This window comes from Emys orbicularis, chromosome 6, assembly GCF_028017835.1.
Source record: "Emys orbicularis isolate rEmyOrb1 chromosome 6, rEmyOrb1.hap1, whole genome shotgun sequence".
In the NCBI taxonomy this organism is placed as follows: domain Eukaryota; kingdom Metazoa; phylum Chordata; order Testudines; family Emydidae; genus Emys; species Emys orbicularis.
This window is the reverse complement of record NC_088688.1, coordinates 16,380,940-16,394,956: the sequence shown is the minus strand read 5'-3', so window position 1 is coordinate 16,394,956 and position 14,017 is coordinate 16,380,940. Positions and strand designations below refer to the sequence as shown.

The 14,017-nt window shown below is 45.6% G+C and overlaps 1 protein-coding gene across 1 annotated transcript in view; it reads right to left on the bottom strand.

Moving 5' to 3' along the window:
• SKA1 (spindle and kinetochore associated complex subunit 1) overlaps nt 1–9,629 on the bottom strand; it is a 43,152-nt gene extending 33,523 nt beyond the window's left edge. Inside the window, exon 1 of the mRNA XM_065406922.1 lies at nt 9,569–9,629. The gene's annotated coding sequence lies outside the window, so the exon portion shown is untranslated. The remainder of the gene's footprint in view (nt 1–9,568) is intronic.
• Nucleotides 9,630–14,017: the final 4,388 nt, after the last annotated feature.

The window sequence follows — 14,017 nt, the reverse complement described above, 5'->3', positions numbered from 1 at the left end:
TGCACAGGTCATTTTGAATAGACTTAACACCTATCGTGTGGAAACCATCCTCCCAGAGTCTCAATATGGATTTCAGTCTGGAAAGAGCACTATAGACATGATCTTCACAGCCCCTTGGCTTCAGGAAAAATGCTGGGAGCAGAATTGTGATCTTTATATGGTGTTCATTGACTAAGCTCAAGCTTTTGACTCTAAGTTTTGAGAGACTCTGAAAACTTCTGTTCATCTTTGGATATCTTGCAAAGTTTATTTCTGTCAAATGGTGAGATATCAAACCCCTTCTCACTCCCTAATGACACCAAACAAGGTTGCATGCTGGTTCCACACTCCTTTCCAGCCCTTTTTTCCCCATTATACCTATGGATGTATTTTATGACATTGACAGAGTATTTATCCAGTTCAACACTGATGGGAAGCTGTTCAATCTGCAATGCTTCTGTGCTCGCATGACAATGGCATATTTACTAATTAAGGAGCTTTTATTTGCTGATGACTGTGCGTTGGTTGCTCACTAGATTGATGACATTCAAGTTAACTGATCACTTTGCTTGTGCAATCAATCATTTTAGTTTCACAATCAGCCTAAAGAAAACTGAATTACTGTACCAACCTGTGCCAGGGGAATGCTCATACCTACCTTATTATTAAGATCAACAAAGCTCCTCTCAAGTTCATGGAGAAGTTTTGCTACCAAGGGAATACGCTGTCACAGAATGTCACAATTGATTATGAGATTACCTATCACATTGTAACCGTGCCTTTGTGGGTCACAACGGAGAATACCAAATTCCGGACAAACTGCTGAGAAATAGGGCAGAGACACCCCAAAACTGGTGGTTATACTCCCATAAGATATACCAAACCAGCAACAAAAGTAAACTTCTGTTTCACCACACTGACTAACAAGAAGTCAGAAAAGCAGTTTCCTTAGATATTCCAGTCCTTGTATCACCACCAAAAACACAAGACTTGAAGATGAGTGGTTCTTTAAAACCAATTTCATCAAATAAAAGGTTCTTCTGATCCCAAAGGACCAGCCACACACCCAGGTCAATATATAACTCAGATCTTATGCAATAATCATGCTGTTGCCAATCCTTTAGTATCTAAAATCTAAAGGTTTACTTATAGAAAGAAAGAAAGAAAGAAAGAAAGAAAGAAAGAAAGAAAGAAAGAAAGATGAGTTAAAATTGGTTAAAGGAATCAAATACATACAATAATTACAAAGTTCTTGGTTCGGGCTTGTAGCAGTGATGGAATAAACTGCTAGCTTAAGTCAAGTCTCTGGTTGCGTCCAAATCATTGGAATGTCCTCAGTCCCTTGGTTAGAATGTTCCCATTAGGGTAAGTTCATAGTCCATAGGTTTGAGCAGGAAAGAGGAAACATTGAGATGTTTCCAGGGCCTTTTATAGCTTCTGCCATGTGGAGGGAAATCCATTGTTTCAAACAAAGCCCTCAGCACAGCTAGTGGAAAATTACAGGTAGCAAGATGGTGTTTGGAGTCACATGTCCAAGTCACATGTCCATGCATGATTTTGCTTAGTCACAGCAGGAAAGTCCATTAAGTGTAGATAGGCGTCTCCCATGGTCCATTGTGAGTTAAGTGTTCCTTGATGAGCCACTTAATTTGAATAGTCCCTTCAAGATGTGCAGGCTAAATACCTTGTGGGTGTTACTCCAGGAGCAAACATATTTGAAATACAGATATAGAGCCAGTGCTCATAACTTCAAATACAAAAATGATACAAATAGCATAATCATATTCAGCAAATCATAACCTTTCCATAGACATCTTACTTGACATAATTTGTACAAGATTTGTTGCAATTATATAACAGTGGTAGCAACAATGATCTACATGGTCATATTTAATCAATCAGACACATATCCAAGGCCAGCTCCACATCCGGAATGCTGCAACACCACCAAAGGAATGATAGGGGTATCAAAATAAGCACGAAGCTAAATTTATATTATTCTTCCAACACTTCTATATGGTTGTGAGATGTGAACAACATATCACAGGTTCATATATGCTGTCTTTGGTCTGTTTGCAGGGTCAAATGGTGGGACAAGATTTCCAATACCAAAATCCTTAGTTGTTGTTGGATATCTAGCATTCAAAGCAAGCTCATAAAAGTTCAGCTGTGTTGGTCCAGGCATCTTGTTCACATGGTCAATTCGAGCCTATCCAAGGCCATATTTATGGTCAGCTAAAGCAAGGCACCCATTTTCATGGTGGCCAGTACAAACAATATAGAGACACACTGAAGTCAAACTTGAAAGCATGTCAGGTTGACCCCAGCAACTGGGAAGCAACAGCCCATGACAGGGCAAGGTGGCAGAAGATGCGTCATGTTGCCACTAATTGCTTTGAAGCAAGGCACATTAACACTATGTGAAAAAATGTGTACAGCACAAAACAAGTGTGCTACAGACAGCAACGGTCATGGACAGTCTTGTCTGTCCCACATATAACCATGTTTCCAGTTCTCACATTGGTCTGACCTCACATATACATGTTCACCAATGGCATTTGCTGAATCCTCATGTTAACATCAACATGAACTCCATCATCATAAGTACTAGTTATGCAAACAGAATTTAAAATGTACACTGCTTAGACAAAAATGAAGGGGAATTTCACATAATGTACAACAGTCATATTTATAAAAATAAAAAAAAAGTTGTCATTTTAATGTCTACTGTAGTCAAGACAGTTAGGGCTATATCCTATGTTCCCATCCTACCCCAGAGCTCCCAGTTTTAGATAGTCGAGTAACTCTTTGTGGACCTTCATACTTAAATAGCTAAATACTTTCCTAAGTTAGTACATTTCCTTTGCCAATATACCACTTGTAGGAAAGTAGCATGACTATTTTGGGGTACAGATTTAAGTTTTTGATCTATCTGATGTAAAACTGAACCGAAGCTCATTATAATCTGCCCGTTTGACTCAAACTCTAGTTAGGATACAAAGAAAGTTTTTTCTTAACATCCAGGGTACATTAAACTTTTTCTTATATGACATTTTAAAGAACTTGAATTACAATAATAATTTTAACACAGATCATTCAGAACAAGAGAAAAACAAAGTGTTATAATACAATCTAAAATATAGTTGTACACAAAGAAAATCTGGTTAAATATTCTCTGTTAACAGCTGCCTGGTGCAGCAGGAGATGTATAAAACCAGAACACCACTCCCTAAAGCTTGTTGATAATAATCTTAACATGCTACACAGCACCCAGATGCTATTTCCATTACCACTTTGTAATGGGAATGACAATGTCTTTCACAGCCACTGGAGGGAGAGAGCCAAAGGAAAATAAGAGTGAAAGCACAGACCTGAATATAAAGTTATTAACTCAACACCACTTAGAATTTATGTAATACTTTACACGTTCAAAACACTTTACCAACATTAATTCATCATCACAAACCTCCTGTGAACTAGGCAATATCCGCATTTTTCAGAGAAGCAAGGATGCCCAAAATAACCACGGTCCAGATGTTGGATCTGCACCAGTGGAATCTTGCGCCCATGCTGAGCTGCACTGACTTCACTGGGGCTCTCTCACATGTAACCAGGTGCAGAATCATGGCCCAGCTCCGTAACAATGCTTGCATTACAACTCAGGAATTGCCAACTCCCAACTCTATGGCTATTTCTTAGCAGGAATGTACACATCTAAAAACAAACGCAGCAATACAAAACAGAACTTGTGCAACATGGTGATTCAGTTTCCTACAGGCAACTCCATTTTCTGACTTGTGAGCATCGTTCTCAACCTTAACATTACATTTGCTTAAATTTTTGTATTTGAATTTAAATTTTCCATGCTCTACAAAAAAAAATACAAAACTATTAAAAGGACACTGTCCACATGGAAGTGTAAACTTCAAAACATGAATTTAAAGTGGTTTGAGGTGCCACACCAAACCTTGAATCTCTGCCAGTTTTTGTAGTTTTAAAACCACATTTTCCTAATACTACCATGTTTTCTTTCCTTTGTGGCTGTGTGAGTGGCCCACACAAACAACAGGGGGAAATCGGCAGATATCTACAGAGTAAAGCTGATTTTGCACAAAGTGCTTTTGAACCTATGAAGTAAAATAGTGAAAATAGTATTTTTTCCCTCTAGCATCTTTCACAGGATCATAGAAATGAAGGGCTGGAAGAGACTTCAAGTAGTCATCTAGGCCTGTTGTGAATGCATAACGTGTGTGAGGCAAAGGGGGAAAAAGCTTCCCCCAGGGTAGAGGTGGAGCAGCTGTCTGCTGACTGTGAACAGCCAGACACAAGGGCCATTAAAAGAGCTCAGTATGGAATTACGTGATTGACAGAAGCTTTGAAAGAGCAATTGAATGGTCAGGCACAGTAGTGTTCTGTGCTGGACTGTTCTCTGGGCCTGGAGCTTTGGGTGCTGCTAGGAATTGTTTAGCATTTGCGGAATTTATAAAATGCAACTGTGTGTGTTCCTGAACCTATGAGTTATGTGGTGCTTTCTGTGCATTTACAAGTACTGTGTCAGCACTGCTATGCCTTCTGCAATATCCATTGTGAACTAAACAGTTTTATTCTCCAAAAATAGATGTGTATTGAGTGGCAAAAATAGTGCAAAAGAAATGTGCAGAAAACAAGAGACAATGCAATACAAACTTGTAACAAATTAACAGAATGAGACTATGAAATAGGAGAGGCAGCAAACATTTCTGTCCATTTCAGTGCAAAAAATGTAATCCATTGTGGCTATGCATACACCCTCCGTAGTTCTCATTGGTGAGTGTATGGGAAGCTGTGATTTTCCTTGCTGTCCCACAGTGTGAACTGATGGGGTAGTGATGCACCCCATGATGCCACATGGGAGGGGGGGAGGGAGGTGGTGCATGGGTAGGGAGCAGTAACCATGGAGTTCTCCAAAGAGTGGGGAGTCTGGGATGTTTGGACCTATAGATCAGCTAGGGTCTGCAACATTTGTGTTTGCTGTCTGAGAAAATCCATTATGTCCTGGTGCATCTTCTCCTTTTTCTGTGCCTTCCTCCTGTCTGTTCTTTTCTTCTCCATGTCTGCCATTTTGGCACTCTAGGCCCTTTGTTCATGGTCTGATGCAGCACTTGCTTGCAGGCTCTCACTGAACATGTCCTCCCTACTCCTCTTCTTTCTCCTCCTCATCGGGGTCAGGCATTCTGCAGGTGTGGAGGGAGCACCCCTCAAGGCTGCAATAGTAGCAGCTGCTGATAAAAACCAGACAGATGTATCATTGGATTTAGTCACAATGGAAAGGGAAGTTTCAAAACTCCCTTATCTAATTCCCACAAAAACTTTTAATAAGACATACTGACACTTCAGCTTTGGAGCACCTCTGCACAGCAGTGCTCTCCAGCCCCAGCCATAGTGAGTATGGCTGGCCAGGGGCAAGGAATTTCAGTTGCATGAAACAATAAAAGTTCGGTCCCTTTTTCATGGGCACTAGTATAGGGCAATGACACTGAATACTGGTACCATTTTCCACAGGCTGTGGTATTTTTAGCTGATATGTCACTCCCGAGGGTAACAAAGGTACACATAACATAGCTGCTACTGGGGTCCCAAACCCACCCAGAGCCATATGCTGCTAGCCTGTTTACTGCAATGGTGCCAGGTGAACTCATTGCAGAGTGGCATGGGAAAGCATCCTACCACAAAGGAAGAAATAAGACAGCCTTCGCTAGAAACCTTAGAGTATGAACTGCAGAGCAACACCATGAAAGTTTCATCGAGATAGCCCAGGAGGATTCAAGAGACATCTCTATGTTCATAAACAAACTGCTCTGAACCCCTGTCCCCCACTTAATCCAACAGGGGAATGAAAAGCATATGCCAACTCTACCTCTGTTTGTTGTACCACTACCTCCTCTTGTAGGAGTAAGACTGTAACAAGTCCATACCTGTGTCTGGTTAAATTTGGTCCCTTCCCCTCCATCGGGGTTATCCATGCTTGGCTAGGGAAACTGGGTAGACTGTGGCAAAGTCTCAAACAGATCCTGACTTGTGGCATGGCTCGAACTCCCTGCCATGTCTTGCCCCCTCATCCTCTTCCTCCTTGCTGTTCACAGCAGTGAGTCTGTTGTCTTATCCATGGTGGTGTGCAGTGTGCTGGTTGGGTCTCCACCAAGTATGACATGCAAGTCACTGTAAAAGTGGCAAGTCTGTGGCTCAGCCCCAGCTCGATTTTGCACTCACTGCCTTTGTGGTATGCTTGGCATAGTTCCTTCACTTTCATGCTGCAATGCTGCTGATACCTGTCATACCCTTTTCCTGCATTTCCTGTGCAATCTGTTAGTAGATATCCACATTTCTACTGCTGATCCATAGCTGTGATTGCACAGCTTCTTCTCCCCACAGGGCCATGAGATCCAATACTTCTTGCCTGCGCCAGCCAGGAGTGTCTCTAGTACATGGAGCTGGCATAGTTGCACACAACAAGGGAGCACCGCTAGGTGTGCTTGCCAAGCTGGGCAATCAGGAAAGGGCATTTCAAAAATGTGTGATGGGGTGCCTTTCGGTCTCTGGGACCACTGGGCAGTAGAGTTCACAATTGTGACCAGAGAGGTCACTGTCGCAGGGAATGGGGCATTGTAGGACAGGCACTGGAGGACCGTTCAGGTCGACACAGGTCATACAGTGTCTACACACTTGTACTACGTCAACCTCAGTAGGTTGACTTCAGCTCTATGCCGCTTGGGGAGGTGGTTTTACTGCATCGCCGTAACAGGTCACTTATGTTAGGTAGAGACAAATTTAAGTATATAGACATGTACAAATAGGTTGACACAAGGCAATTTATATTGACTTAACTTTGCAGCATATACCAGGCCTTAGGCTTTGATCCGGCAAGAATTTATACATGTGAGGAAGCCTCACCGGGTTCAGTGGGACTATTCAGATGCATAGTGTTTGGAGGACCAGGGCTTTAGATGTTACTTTTAACAGCAGTGGGGGGGGGGGGGGGGGGGCGGGAGAGTCACATTTGCATCTGAAATATAAATTGCTGGGTGCTTTAAGCATAAAGGAGCTTGCAAGCTTTACCAGCTTTACTAGAGGACTTTAGATGCTCTTTGAACCTCACCTATTGGGGTTGTATAGTTTACAAGCTCCCCTGGGTTTTGCTAGTAGAACTTGGAGGCCTAACAATTTCCTCTTGCATCAATTAGCAGCTCTGCAGGAACACAAAAATTTCAATACAGAATCTGTTTCTACATTAAAATCCCTCTACTAATATTTCCTACATTGAAAACCTCCGTTATAAATATCAGCTCAGACTCTGATCCTACAAACAGACATGCAGGCAGACTCCTCAAAGGTGCTTCTTCACATATGTAAAGTTAAATATGTGCATGTTTGTGAGATCATGGCCTCAGATATTAATTTATGCCCAATCCTGTAATTAGATCCACAGAGAACTCCACTAATGACAAGAGACTTCCCCACACCTGTGGCTCTGACTGCTGAATGAGGTCTAAGAACCCAAACCTGAAATGCCATCAGCGAGCACAGAAGTAAATGGCACTGCAGGACCATAGATGTCATGAGCAAAATTTTAAAGGGAAAGGGAAAGTCATCACTGCCACAGCTTCCAGCCTGAGGGAGACGGGGGGACGACACTGTTCCCACACCAGTTTTCAGCCCTCACGTGGAAGAAAGGAAGCAGCATGAAGGAGGAGGAAACAGTTTGAGGATGCTTAGTGCAGCAGGGCTCAGCACTTCCCACTCCTCACCCAGCTGATTGGACTTGGGGTGAGGGGAGCTACAGAGGACCAGAGGTTGGGGGCATACACAGGCTCAGTGGTGGAGCATTGTGGAAGAGATATAAGGGGTGTTTGGGGGCGGGGGGAAGAAGGAAGATATTTTGGAGCTGGACAAAACTCAGCAGCTAGGGGGCCAGTAGGCTAGGGGATTAGTGATACTATAACGGTCAGTGCCTCCCCCCCAACCCCCCCCCAAACTTTACTAACAGGGCTTCACACTAGCAGTTCATCTCTGATTAACTCAAAAACTGCTGGAAGGCTTTTGCTCAAACTTTCATAGCTTCAAACGAAAAAAAATAAATCCCTCAGGTTGATACCCATTATGGATAACTTCATCCTCAAAAGAGACTGTTTTCCAGAAAGCTATGGACATATGGAAATAGAGGAATAAAACAACAGTCCTGGTGAAGTATTTCTTCACACAACACACCATCAACCTGTGGAACTCCTTACCAGAGGATGTTGTGAAGGCCAAGACACTAACAGGGTTCAAAAAAAACAAGGAGTCCGGTGGCACCTTAAAGACTAACAGATTTATTTGGGCATAAGCTTTCGTGGGTAAAAAACCTCACTTCTTCAGATGCATGGAGACTTAAGGTGCCACCGGACTCCCTGTTTTTTGTGTGGATACAGACTAACACAGCTACCCCCTGATACTTGACAGGGTTCAAAAAGAACTAGATAAATTCATGGAGAATAGATCCATCAATGGCTATTAGCCAAGATGGGCAGAGATGGTGTCCCAAGCCTGTTTGCCAGAAGCTGAGAATGGGCGACGGGGAAAGGATCACTTGATGATTACCTGTTCTGTTCATTCCCTCTGAAGCACCTGGCATTGGCCACTGTTGGGAGACAGGATACTGGGCTAGATGGACCATTGGTCTGACCCAGTATGGCCGCTCTTATGTGTAACTTCAGCTACAACACATACTGCCAAGCTCCTACTATAATATACATCATATGGGTATATAGTATTCCACATACATAAGACATGGCTCCTGACAAGCATATTACCATTTTATATCTGTCTGATGTGCAAATTACAGCTCAGTGAGTGAGCAGAAGGGATTAAAACAGAGGGGCCACAAGTGCAGCTTGAATGGCAGGGAAAGCAACAAGGGAGACAGGGGGAGGGCAGTGTAAAACTGTGAACACCCCCTTCTCCCTCTTTACATTACACCTTCTCCAACCCCTTGGCATGTGATGTACACCAATGTCGACACCTGTGTGTGACATAACCCTTTTGAACTGGGTCCTATATCGCAGCTGTTGCTAGCCAGGCCCACCCCCTCCTCCTCAACCTGTCCAGAGTTGGCTTACAAGACAGGCTGGCACAGAGCCCATGGGAAGGACCTTCCCTGGGTCTGCAGGAAGGTCCACAATGTGCAGCAGGACAGCCGGGCAAGGAGGAGGGGGGGCGAGTGGGTGCCTGGCAGAGGGGAGGGATCCGTTGTATTGGGTCCCTTCCCTAGGTAGGTGGAGAGTAGAGATAGGCGCCTCCACCCAGAGCCATGCGCCTAAGGACCACCCTCTTCCTCACCAGGCCCCTCTCGCCCCCCCTCACCAAGACACCCCCCCCCAGCCATACCGGGGACCACCCTTGTTCCCTGCCTGCTCACCAGGCCCCTCTTACCCCTCCCAAGGCACCCCCCAAAGCCATGCTGGGGACCAGCCACTTCCCCTGCCTGCTCACCAGGCCCCTCTCAGCCCCCGCCCCACTATCTCCAAGGGCCCCGCTCCTCTCAGTGCCCCAAGACCCCTCCCCTCAGACTCACCGCGGGAGGCTGGGACCCGTATGCACCAGGAGTCGCCGGGGGTAGAGGGGGGAGTGCGCGCGCTGTAGCCGTTCAAACCACCCGCGCTCGGCAGCGGCAACTAACGCGAGAAGTCAAGAGACCCACCACGGTCCTTTCGGCTTCACGGGAAATCTGAGCATGCGCACTACTAGCCGCAGTGAAGCCAGTTGCCGCCTCGCGCGGCTCTAGGCTATCCCCGCACCGGTAGCAGTCCCGGCCCTGCCTGAGACTGCTGCTCCAGGAGTGGGAGGGGCAGGGCTCTGCGGAGCTGGAGCAATGGGTCTGGGGACTTGAGTTAGGGGGAAGCGGGTCGGTACCCAGTGGGGGGTAAGGGCAGGCGGAGCCCTTGAGGGGACAGAAATCCCCTGAGCTGGATTAGAGGGGGCGGGGGAAGAACAGGAAGGGTCCCCGGATCTGGGTTGTGGGGTCGAGGGGTAGGAACTGGAAGGGTCCCTAGAGCTGGGTTTGGTGGGCCAGGAGAAGGAAGAGGAAGGAAGGATCTCCAGATTGGGGGCAGGAGGGATCCCTGGAGCTGGGGTGGGGTGGGGGGGAGGAACATGAAGGGACCCTGGTGCTGGGTTTGGGGGAGATGCAAGAGGTGTTCATGGAGCTGGGTTTTGGGGAGCAACAGGAAGGGTCCCCAGAGCTGGATTGGTTGGGGGGGGGGAGAAGGACCCTGGGGCAAGAGCAAGGGCCCTGAGGCTGGGCTTAGAGGAGGAAGGGCTTGTGAAGAGAGCAGAGGGGCTTCAAGGGCTGGATCCATATGGAGATGAGTGGTTTCTCTCAGACTTCCTAATCAACCTCCTCCCAAAGTCCCAGCACTGGCCCTGTTGGCCATACATCAGTTCAGGAGGAGGAAGCTGGATGGAAGGGTTCTTTGCAAAGGTGGGGCCTTTTTCCAGTTCCTTGTCTGAGCACACATCTAGGCAAAGTACCTCTGGGTGGTATCTGGCGTCCGCTGAATTCTTAGACACCTCAGAGCAGTAGGCATGTGCAGTTCGCTGTGACCTGCAGTGTTCCTATGTGATGCCAGTCAATTAGTTTAAACCAGACTTTTCAGTAGTCACTAATTGTGTCCTTTATTTTCTGGGCACCCAACTTGAGACAGAAGCCTGATTTACAGGAGTGCTGAGCATTCACAGTAGCAACTAAAATCACTGAAGGCTATTCTTTGAGCACATAAAATGCTACAGAATCTGAGTATTCTGAGAAAATCAGGTTCTACATGTTTCAAAGAGGGTACCCAAAATAAATGGATACTTTAAAAACTTAATTCCATTGTGCCTGAGCTCCCCATCTGTAAAAGGTGGATAATAGCACTCCCTCACTTTAATAAATTTATTTTCTGATGTTTGTGAAGCATTCAGGCCCAGATCCTCAAAGGTTTATAGGCACCTAACTCCCACTGATCTCATGGCTTTAGATACTACAGCCATGAGCATCATAAATCAGCCCACGAAGAAATGAATTATTCTGTCTTCAGAGTAGGGTTTGAATACTGTGCAGTATAAATAAGGCCTGGGGGACACATTGCATGATAATAGAATAAGTGACTAACGGTTCATTCAGGAAGCACAAGCCATTCTATGCTTGGAATGAGGTGGGTGACCTGTGGGGGGAAAAATAGCACGGGGCCATGCAATAAAAGATGGCATCATACTGCTGGTGCCCAAAAAGGGTGAATTAAGCTTGCAGGTTCAAAAACCAGCAGCCAATTAAGGACCCCATTTTTATTTATTTTAAACAATTTTGTTTTTAAAGCCAATCCCTGACTCTGGAGGCAGCCTGATCCATGATTTTCAAATGCCTCAGCTTAGCAATGCAGCTTGGTGCCACCTAAAATTCCCCTTATGTTGGGGGACACATGCCAACAAACACCCTCAGTGTATGTAGGCTAGTCCCTCTTCCTCATAGCCATGATCTGTGGGGAGTGCCCTCCCAACCACCCCCTCTTTGGGGTTGCCCCCATCACAGCTGGGGGGGGGGAGCACTACTTGTGCTCAGGGTGCCAGGCCTGGCGGGGATAAAATCCCTCTCACTGTCTGTGAGGGGTTCCCGCAAACTCCTTCTGCCACTAAGGCCCTGCCCTCTTATCTATCCCTTGCCCTCCCAGGTGGTCTCACTTCCCCCTTAAGGAGCCTTTCCAGATTGGCCCATGTCTCTCTGACACCGCCCCATTCAGCTAGTTTATTCCTCGGATTGGCTCCTGAGGCCTGGCCCTATCCTGTTCCCTCCGCTGTAGTCCCTTTGCAACTTGGTCACAGCGCAGCCCGTGGAGCTCCCATTGGCTTCTGGCATAGTCATTCAGGCTGCACTTACCACTCATCACCCCGCCCCTAGAGAGAGCATTGCGGAGCTCCTCCGCCCTTTGTCAGTGTGCGCCGGACCAGCCTTGATTTTCCTCTTGACCCGTCTGGTTGCACCCATGTTCTGTCCAGACTCGAGTCCAAGACCACCCTCTGGGCCTGAGCCAGCCTAGCATCCTCCCGCCCGCTGCCAGGGACCCGAGTGACCTTCACTCCTCCTGATCCTGTTATTCATTAGTTGTCCCCCATTTTCAGTTGGTTCCCGGGTCCAGTGGTCCCTCCCGCAAGGCTGGGGGAGAGGCCTTTAGAGGTGGGTGGGCTTGCACCCACCCACCTCCCAGGATTTCCAATAAGGCCAGGGACCCGAGCGCCGAGCCTAGGCAATGCCCCATGGCTAGCACTCCCCTCCTCCCAGCAAGGCCCCCAGCCCTGGGTCGAACCTAACATTCCCTTCCCACTGCTGTCAGGAACCCCAATCCTCTCAGCCAGACACACCCGTGCACACTACTCCCTCCTCCCCTAGCCAGGCACATCTGTACCGCCACCCAGATACACCACCATTCATACCCACACATTACATCTATCGCAACCAGACACAGCTGCACCCCCACACACACACTCCAGCCAAGCACACCTGCAGCCCCTGCACACAATACGTGTACCCCGCCACTCTTACCTTCACACTACCCCCCCATCACAGCCTATTATCCTCTCCCCCTAGCCTGTCATATGCACACACACACACACAGCCTGTCACATCCACACGCATCCCAGCCAGTCACAAACACTGCTTTGCAAGGCACTAGTAGGCTTCTTTCACTGAGCAGAGCATAAGACAGGACTGCCTCTTTCATTGCCCTAGCCCAGGTACTTTTGGAAAGGAAATGTTTTCTCTCATTGAGAATGGCCTGGCTTACATCTTTCTCATAAATAATTTTTAAGATGGAATGAAATGTAGTAATGAGTGGCATTTCTTAATTGATTAAAATATATTCCAGAAGGGTTTTTTGTTTTGGCATTAAGAGAAGACAAAGCACACAATACCCAAATGCTTAAATAAAAAAAACAAAACAATAACCATTCCTAACACACACATCTACAGAGGAATAAACTTAAGTCAGCAGTTCCTCTTTCCATCTCTTGAGAAAAAGATAAGAGACTTAAAGCTCACATTCAGCCCATACTCCTTTTTGAGATAGCTTTAGAGAAACACACTCTATTCTATTCCTATAGCAAATGTTTGCCTCTCTCAAGAGGATTTCTGCTGTTTCTTTTCTAACAGTCTGTATCATCCAGACTAATCCCTCACCCTGGTTTAAAAAGAAAAGAAACACAAGGAACGAAATAATTTCAAGGTTGACATTTAAAGCTGTTAAGAGGGATTTTTGTTGCTCTATGTGACCCAAAAGGTGATCACATTCAGCAGACCTTCAAAAAAACAAAACAACAAAAAATCCTAATGACTCAAAAAGAGTACTATACAGAATTGTTTGCCATAATGTAATAGGTTCTTGAAATTGTTCAGTCACCCAGAGAAGTGTGAAGAAAACGTGTAATCTAACAGTAAGAAATCCTCTGTGCAGCCACTTCCATTAGGCCACCACTTTAAATGAGAACTCTAACAAATCCCCAAGCCTCATATTTCCAGTGGGACCAATCCTGCAGCCTTCATGTAAATAGTCCCACTGACTTCAAAATTAATTGTAAGCGAGACAAATACAAAAACATCAGTACAGATAACATTTTAGAACTTGGTATCAAAATGGGAAAAATTAAGTGCCTTGCCTCAGAAATTCTTGATTTTAAATTAAAAGAACCAGAGATTGGCCAAAGTGATAAACTTCTAATTCAGACTTCCCCAGAGAGTTTGGAGATACTCAGATCTGAGGGGTCGATTCATCCCGTTGGTAGACGAAAGAGACAGCTGCAAACCTCAGATCTGGATTTTAAATTTGCCCAAAGTTCAGGGGTGTCTTGGTCTGAGGATATGATTCATGCTCGTCTTTAAAGCAAACTGAATTACAGCAGTTACAAATTGGAGAGAAAAAAACATGTCAGCAACAGTGAAATGTACCCTTGAATAATAATGCTTATAAACAGGAATATTCAAACCTTCTGTTTA